A 7,915-nucleotide genomic window follows, 5' to 3' on the forward strand; every position below is an offset into this window, starting at 1 on the left:
TCATGGTTCAAATGTCACACTGTTAATGAGGACTTCCTTTTTTTTTTTTGAGACAGAGTCTCAAGCTATCGCCCTGGGTAGAGTGCTGTGGCATCACAGCTCATGGCAACCTCCAACTCTTGGGCTTAAGCAATTCTCTTGCCTCAGCCTCCCAAGTAGCTGGGACTATAGGCACCCATCGCAACACCTGGCTATTTTTTTTTGTTTGTTTGTTTTGGTTGTAGTTGTCATTGTTGTTTGGTGGGCCCGGGCTGGATTTGAACCCAGGTCTAGTGTATGTGGCTCGTGCCCTAGCTGCTTGAGCTACAGGCACCGAGCCTAATGAGGATTTCCTTAATCATTCTATTTAAACATTGCAGTCATGACCACACTTCTCAAAGCTCCCCCTCAACCCTCCAGTTCCCCCTCTTCCTGGTCTTTTTCTCTTTTCCAAATTTCTTTTTCTTTTTTTTTGAGACAGGGTCTCATTCTGTCACTCTAGGAGCACGTGAGCCTCGGCCACAAATTTAATTTTTAGATATTAATAGCCTATTGGCCAGGCTTTGTCTATAACCTTCTTGCTGAAGTTTCAGAATAACATTTCTGTATGTCACCAAAATAAAGCTCATATAAATTTGAAATTGATTCTAATAAGACGGGATTAGTTTCCTTATAAGAAGGGTCACCTGGCCCTGCAAAGTAGCTCACGCCTGTAATCTTAGCACTTTGGAAGGCTGAGGCAGGTGGAGCTCAGGAGTTTGAGACCAGCCTGAGCATGAGTGAGACCCTTTCTCACTAAAAATATAAAAACTAGCTGGGCGTTGTGGTGGGTGCACCGGCAGGGGTGCACCTGTAGTCCCAGCTACTCAGGAGGCTGAGGCAAGATGATCTATCACTGGTGCCCCAGAGTTCAAGGTTGCTGTGAGCTGGGATGGCATGGAACTCTATCCAGGGTGACTGAATGAGAAGCTGTCTTAAAAAAATAAATAAATAAAAAAGTCACTGGAAGACCCTGACTTATCTCTGCCATGTGAAATTGTGAAAAGGCAGATGTTTAGAAGACAGGAGGGAGCTCTCACCAAAATGGACTCTGCTGGCCTTTATCTAGGCCGGTTAGCCTCCAGATCTATGAGAAAACAAATTTTTGTTATTTAAACGAGCCAGTCTGTGGTGTTTTGTTATGGCAGGCTGAGCAGACTTACATAGTGGTGCTCAGCTTTAGCAGTCATAATGACGAGTCTTCTTTCCTTCCTTTCGTTTTTTTTCTTTTGAGACAGAGTCTCACTTTGTCGCCCTCAGTAGAGTGATGTAGTGTCACAGCTCACAGGAACCTCAAACTCTTAGGCTTAAGCGATAATCTTGCCTTAGCCTCCCAAGTAGTTGGGACTACAGGCGCCCGCCACAACGCCCGGCTATTTTTTTTGTTGCAGTTTGGCTGGGGCCGGGTTTGAACCTGCCACCCTTGGTATATTGGGCCGGTGCCCTACTCACTGAACCACAGGCACCGCCCCTCTTTCTCATTTTTTGAGACAGTCTCACTCCATTGCCCTGGGTAGAGTGCCATGGCATCATCGTAGCTCATGGCAACCTCAAACTCTCGGTCTCAAGGGATCTTTTTGCCTCAGCCTCTCTAGTAGCTGGGACTACAGGGGCCTGACATGATGCTCAGCTAGTTTTTCTATTTTTACAGGCATGAGCCACTGTACTCGGCCTTTGCTGTGCTTTTGAATGGTGCTTTAATATATAATCTTTTTGATAGTGAATCGTTTGCAAACTCTTGTGATAATATTAATGCATTCACGTTAGCATCAATTGTAAAAAACCCTTACTTCCTGACTTTTACTTAGTTCAAATAAAATTATCTTAGGACAAACTCAGTGGTGGACTGGCATTGAAAAAACTTTCCACTGAGTGGCCCATCACTGATAAAGTCTAAGTAAAGAAGACTCATTACAATTTTTATTCTAAAGCCAGATTCTGCTGTGCTGTTGCTTGTGCTTTGAATTATCTTGCTTCACCATTCAAAGATACCTGCTTTCTGATGAGAGCCCACTTACTTCCATGGATTAAATAGAAATTAAATATAAGAATTAATAGACTCTGGTTTGTTGTAAAGTAAGTATAGTTAGAGCTAAGATTTCCATATGTAAGGATGGGTACTATTTGAGACATTTTCCTTTTTCTTTTCTTTTTTTTTTTTTTGTAGAGACAGAGTCTCACTGTACCGCCCTCAGGTAGAGTGCCGTGGCGTCACACGGCTCACAGCAACCTCTTAACTCCTGGGCTTACACGATTCTCTTGCCTCAGCCTCCCGAGCAGCTGGGACTACAGGCGCCCGCCACAACGCCTGGCTATTTTCCTGTTGCAGTTTGGCCGGGGCTGGGTCTGAACCCGCCACCCTCGGTATATGGGGCCGGAGCCCTACTCACTGAGCCACAGGCGCCGCCCTCCTTTTTCTTTTCTATTTTTTGAGACATCCTCCCTTAGTTGCTCAAGCTGGAGTGCAGTGGTGTGATCATAACTCACTGCAGCCTCAAACTCCTAGGCCCAAGCCTTTCTTCTACCTCAGCCTCCCAGGTAGCTAGGACTAGAGGTGAATACTACCACACTAAGCTGATTAATTATATTTTTATAGAGATGGGCCCTTGCTATTTTGCTCAGGCTAGTCTCAAACTCCTAGCCTCAAATGATCCTCTCCCTTTGCCTCCCAAAGTGCTAAGATAACAGGTGTGAGGGTGGCACCTGTGGCTCAGTGAGTAGGGCGCCGGCCCCATATACCAAGGGTGGCGGGTTCAAACCCAGCCCCGGCCGAACTGCAACAAAAAAATAGCTGGGCATTGTGGCAGGCGCCTGTAGTTCCAGCTGCTCGGGAGGCTGAGGCAGGAAGCCCAAGTGCTGGAGGTTGCTGTGAGTCCTGTGACGTTATGGCACTCTACGGAGGGAGGTAAAGTGAGACTCTGTCTCTACAAAAAAAAAAAAAGATTACAGGTGTGAGGCACCCCACCTGGATGAGATGTTTTCTTTGAAAGATAGAAAAGGAAAGCAGGGAATGTACTTTGGACAACAGAGTATTATTTTTTGGTTTTGGCCGAGGCTGGGTTTCAACCTGCCACCTCTGGCATATGTGGCTGGCGCCCTACTCCTTTGAGCCACAGGCGCCATCCAACAACAGGGTATTTTGAATTATTTTAAGAGGTCTGCCTAAAAACGCTTTGAACTGATTTCCAGAACTCTCATTTATATAGTCACCTATCTATCTAAAACACATCTATTAAGTGCCTGTGGTGTAAAATACTTTGTACCATTGGCGATACAAAGATGAAGACTGTGTGGATACAGACCCTAAGCATTTTATAACTAACTGGTGACATGACATTTCCCATTAATTTTACACTAGTGTCACAAGATGAACTAAGTGTGAAGGCATGTGTTTGTACAAAAGCTGCTTAATGATTTTGAAATGTCTTCTGAGATAGTACAAAATGTAGTTAAGATCTTCCATTCTCACCCATTCTACTCCTCCACTCTTCTGGTGATGCTAAACTGACCGCTTTGCATTCCTCCCAACATTTAAGTCTATTTAGAATCAAAGATTATTAATAGTTTTTTTTTTTTTGAGACAGAGCCTCAAGCTGTCACCCTGGGTATTGTGCCGTGGCATCACAGCTCACAGCAACCTTCAACTCCTGGGCTCAAGCAATTCTCTTACCTCTGCCTTCCAAGTAGCTGGGACTACAGGCACCTGCCACAATGCCCGGCTATTTTTTGGTTGCAGCTGTCATTGGGGTTGGCGGGCCCGGGCTGGATTTGAACCCACCAGCTCAGGTGTATGTGGCTGGCACCTTAGCCGCTTGAGCCACACACAGGCGCTGAGCCGATTATTAATAGTTTAAAAAGAACTGTTTCTGGCTCAGTGCCCATAACACAGTGGTTACAGCGCCAGCCACATGCACCGTGAGTGGCAGGTTAAACCCAGCCCAGGCCATCTAAACAACGACCACTGCAACAAAAAATATAGCCAGGTGTTGTGGCGGGCACCTGTAGTCCCAGCTACTTGGGAGGCTGAGGCAAGAGAATTGCGTTTGAGTTTGCTGTGAGCTGTAACACCATAGCACTCTACAGAAGGTGACATAGTGAGACTCTGTCTCAAAAAAAAAAAAAAAAAAAAAAGACCTGTTTCTTTTTTCCATGGCACAGATGAGGACAGATCTACTTTAGTGGCAGGACTGAAACCAGTTTCCTGAAAACAAAAGTGTTAATATGTCTTCTTCCTCAGCCAGTTGTGAAATCTCCCCAATGTCTGAGGCTCAGTGGACTCTTTGTTTTCATGATGTCTTCCCTGACTCTCCCTAAGTAAACTCCCCCTGCCAGAGTATTTTACTTATGATCATTGAATCTAACAGAAACACTTCCTAATTTTTACCATGACTTTCTTCTCTAATTATTCCCTTTGGAGAATCTAAGGCCCAAAACACACAGATGAAGGTTATGTCCCAATCTCTGAGCTTTCTCTGCATATGGAGATGAAAGGTAAAAAAATTATGGCCACCACAGTTTACTTCCTTCCTTTAAAAATTAAATTAAATTAAATTAATTAATTTTAATTTTAACTTATTTATTTATTGCAGTTTTGGCCAGGGCCAGGTTCAAACCCGCCACCCTCGGTATATGGGACCGGTGCCCTACTCCCTGAGCCACAGGTGCCACTCTCCTTTTTTTTTTTTTTTTTTTGAGACAGAGTCTTACTTTGTTGCTGTGGCATCATAGCTCACGACAATCTCAAACTCTTGGGCTTAACTGATTTTCTTGCTTCAGCCTTCCCAGTAGCTGGGACTATAGGCACATGTCACTATGACTGGCTATTTTTTTTTTTTTAAGAGACAGGGTCTTGCTCTTGCTCAAGCTGGTCTCAAACCCCTGAGCTCAAGCAATCCACTGCCTTGGCCTCCCAGAGTGCTGGGATTACAGATATGAGCCACTGCTCCCAGCCTTGAATTTCACTTTTTCATAAAATATCAGCATTTTTTCGTTGTGGCGGGCGCCTGTAGTCCCAGCTGCTCGGGAGGCTGAGGCAAGAGAATCGCGTAAGCCCAAGAGTTAGAGGTTGCTGTGAGCCGTGTGACGCCACGGCACTCTACCCAAGGGCGGTACAGTGAGACTCTGTCTCTACAAAAAAAAAAAAAAAATATCAGCATTTTTTGACAGTATACAAACTCTTAATCGTTTTTTTCCTGCAATTACTACTGATAAGGTTACTTATGCCTTTTTGCAAACTTCAAAGAATAATTTCCTATATTTTTTAATAGTCCCTGAAACTTCTTTCACATATACAGTTATTCATCAAATATTTAATGAGAATATATTGTGTTTCAGGCTAATAACACTAGATGCTTAGAAGGAATACTGACCAAAACACACAACTCCTACCATCAGAAGAGCAGAGGAGAGGACCACCAATCAACCACAACAAAATACAGTAAATGCTACATTGAAGGAATCAAGGGCACCTAAATGGTCCAGAAGATTAAAGTGTAATCTAAGTAGAAGTAACATTAAAGTGAAATCTGAAGAATAAAGAGATAAGGGAAGAATGAACTCAACAGAAGGTATGGAGTCAAGAAAAAAGTGTATGTATTTATGGAAAAAAATTTTTTTTGAGATAAGAGTCTTACTCTGTCACCCTGGGTAGAGTGCCATGGCATGACAGCACACAGCAACCTCTTTTAACTCTTGGGCTCAAGTGATTCTCTTGCCTCAGCCTCCCAAGTACTTGCAACTACATGCCACAATGCCCCACTTGGCTAATTTTTTCTCTATTTTTAGAAGAGATGGATTCTTGCTCTTGCTCAGGTAGGTCTTGAACTCCTGAGCTCAGGAAATTCACCCACCTCGGCCTCCCAGAGTGCTGGAACAGGCGTGAGCCACCACTCATGGCCCATTTAAGGAATTTAAATGGGTCACAATGAGGAAGGGCAGGGGAAATATAATTTTGGCTTCAGTATGTTAAAAAAATTTTTTTCACTGTTTTTTCATTCTATGTCTTAAGTGATTTTTGTTGTTGCCTTATCCTAAATACTGTAAGGAGTTAAAAGAAAATATTTACTTGTGATGAAAATAAACTCATCAAGCAATACAAGTAGATGTATAAAACACAAATTGTTATTATTGTTGTTATTATTTTTTAGAGACAGTCTTACTTTGTCGCCCTCGGTAGGGTGCCATGGTGTCACAGCTGACACAACCTCCAGCTCTCGGGCTTAGGCGATTCTCTTGCCTCAGCCCCCCAAGTAGTTGGGACTACAGGCGCTCACCACAATGCCCGGCTATTTTTTGTTGCAGTTTGGCCGGGGCTGGGTTCAAACCTGCCACCCTCTGTATATGGGGCCAGCACCCTACTCACTGAGCAATAGGTACTGCCCAAAACATAAATTATTTTTATAAAGGAATTTCTTGACTATGGAGTAATATCTCAGAATGGATAAAGTTTAACAACAGACCAAGTGGTAATTGTATCTTCCTTTAATTTGAAACCAGTCAGCTATAAATTATTCATCCTAGCTGAAGAACGGATATATACATAATCTAAAATCATCAATAACACAGATCATTTTGACTTTAGTTTGGAACGTGCTTTTAAATTTTTCATTTAATAATGGGTTATCTCTGAACAAAAGGAATTCACTTAAAACTATGCCACAGAAAATGGGCAATCCACAGTACTAAATCTTGCAACCCATCCTACACTGGGAACTGAAAGCATGTTTTAAGACTTAGTAGATTGTACCTTTTCCTTTACACTTTTCTATACTTTGAGTTTTCTAACAATGAACACGAATACCTTTATTATTTTCCTCTTGATAAAATGTTATTTGGAAAACAAAGATGTATCCTCTTTCATATCTTCCTAGGTAAGGAGCAGAGTTTAGAGAGCTTCTCTCAGATAAAAAATATGTTTAGGGGCGGCACCTGTGGCTCAGTGAGTAGCGCGCTGACCCCATATACCAAGGGTGGCAGGTTCAAAGCTCGGCCCCAGCCAAACTGCAACAAAAAAAATAGCCGGTCGTTGTGGCAGGCGCCTATAGTCCCAGCTACTGGGGAGGCTAAGGCAAGAGAATTGCTTAAGCCTAGGAGCTGGAGGTTGCTGTGAGCTGTGATGCCACAGCACTCTACCAAGGGCAATAAAGTGAGACTCTGTCTCTACAAAAAAATAAATACGTTTAAACCAGACTATAACAAAATATTAACAAAGAAGTTTAATATAAGTGCAGTCATTTAGGTTGCAATGTAGATAAGGTGAATGATCATTTTCTAAAACATTTTGTGATCAATGGCAATTTCAGCTATCAATGGAGAAAAGTTATGTTATTGAATTTTGAAATACTTTTTCATACCTTCCTGTGGTAAAAAATATTTTTTGGCTGGGTACGGTAGCTCACACCTGTAATCCTACCACTCTGAGAGGCCAAGGCAGTGGACTGCTTGGAGCTCATGGAGTTCAAGACCAGCCTGAGCAAGAGTAAAACTCTGCCTCTAAAAAATAGCCAGGCATCTGTAATCCAGCAACTCGGGAGGCTGAGGCAAGAGGATCACTTGAACCCAAGAGTTCAAGGTTGCTGTAAGCTATGTCACAGCGCTCTTCTAAGGGTGACAAAGTGAGACTCTGTTTCAAAATGTATATATTTTTGATAGATCATAGATTAAAATGTGCTAACTTGGGCGGCGCCTGTGGCTCAGTGAGTAGGGCACCAGCCCCATATGCCGAGGGTGGCGGGTTCAAACCCAGCCCCAGCCAAACTGCAACAAAAAAATAGCTGGGCATTGTGGCAGGTGCCTGTAGTCCCAGCTGCTTGGGAGGCTGAGGCAAGAGAATTGCGTAAGCCCAAGAGTTAGAGGTTGCTGTGAGCCGTGTGACGCCACGGCACTCTACCCGAGGGCG

Source organism: Nycticebus coucang, chromosome 14, assembly GCF_027406575.1.
Source record: "Nycticebus coucang isolate mNycCou1 chromosome 14, mNycCou1.pri, whole genome shotgun sequence".
Taxonomy (NCBI): Eukaryota; Metazoa; Chordata; class Mammalia; order Primates; family Lorisidae; genus Nycticebus; species Nycticebus coucang.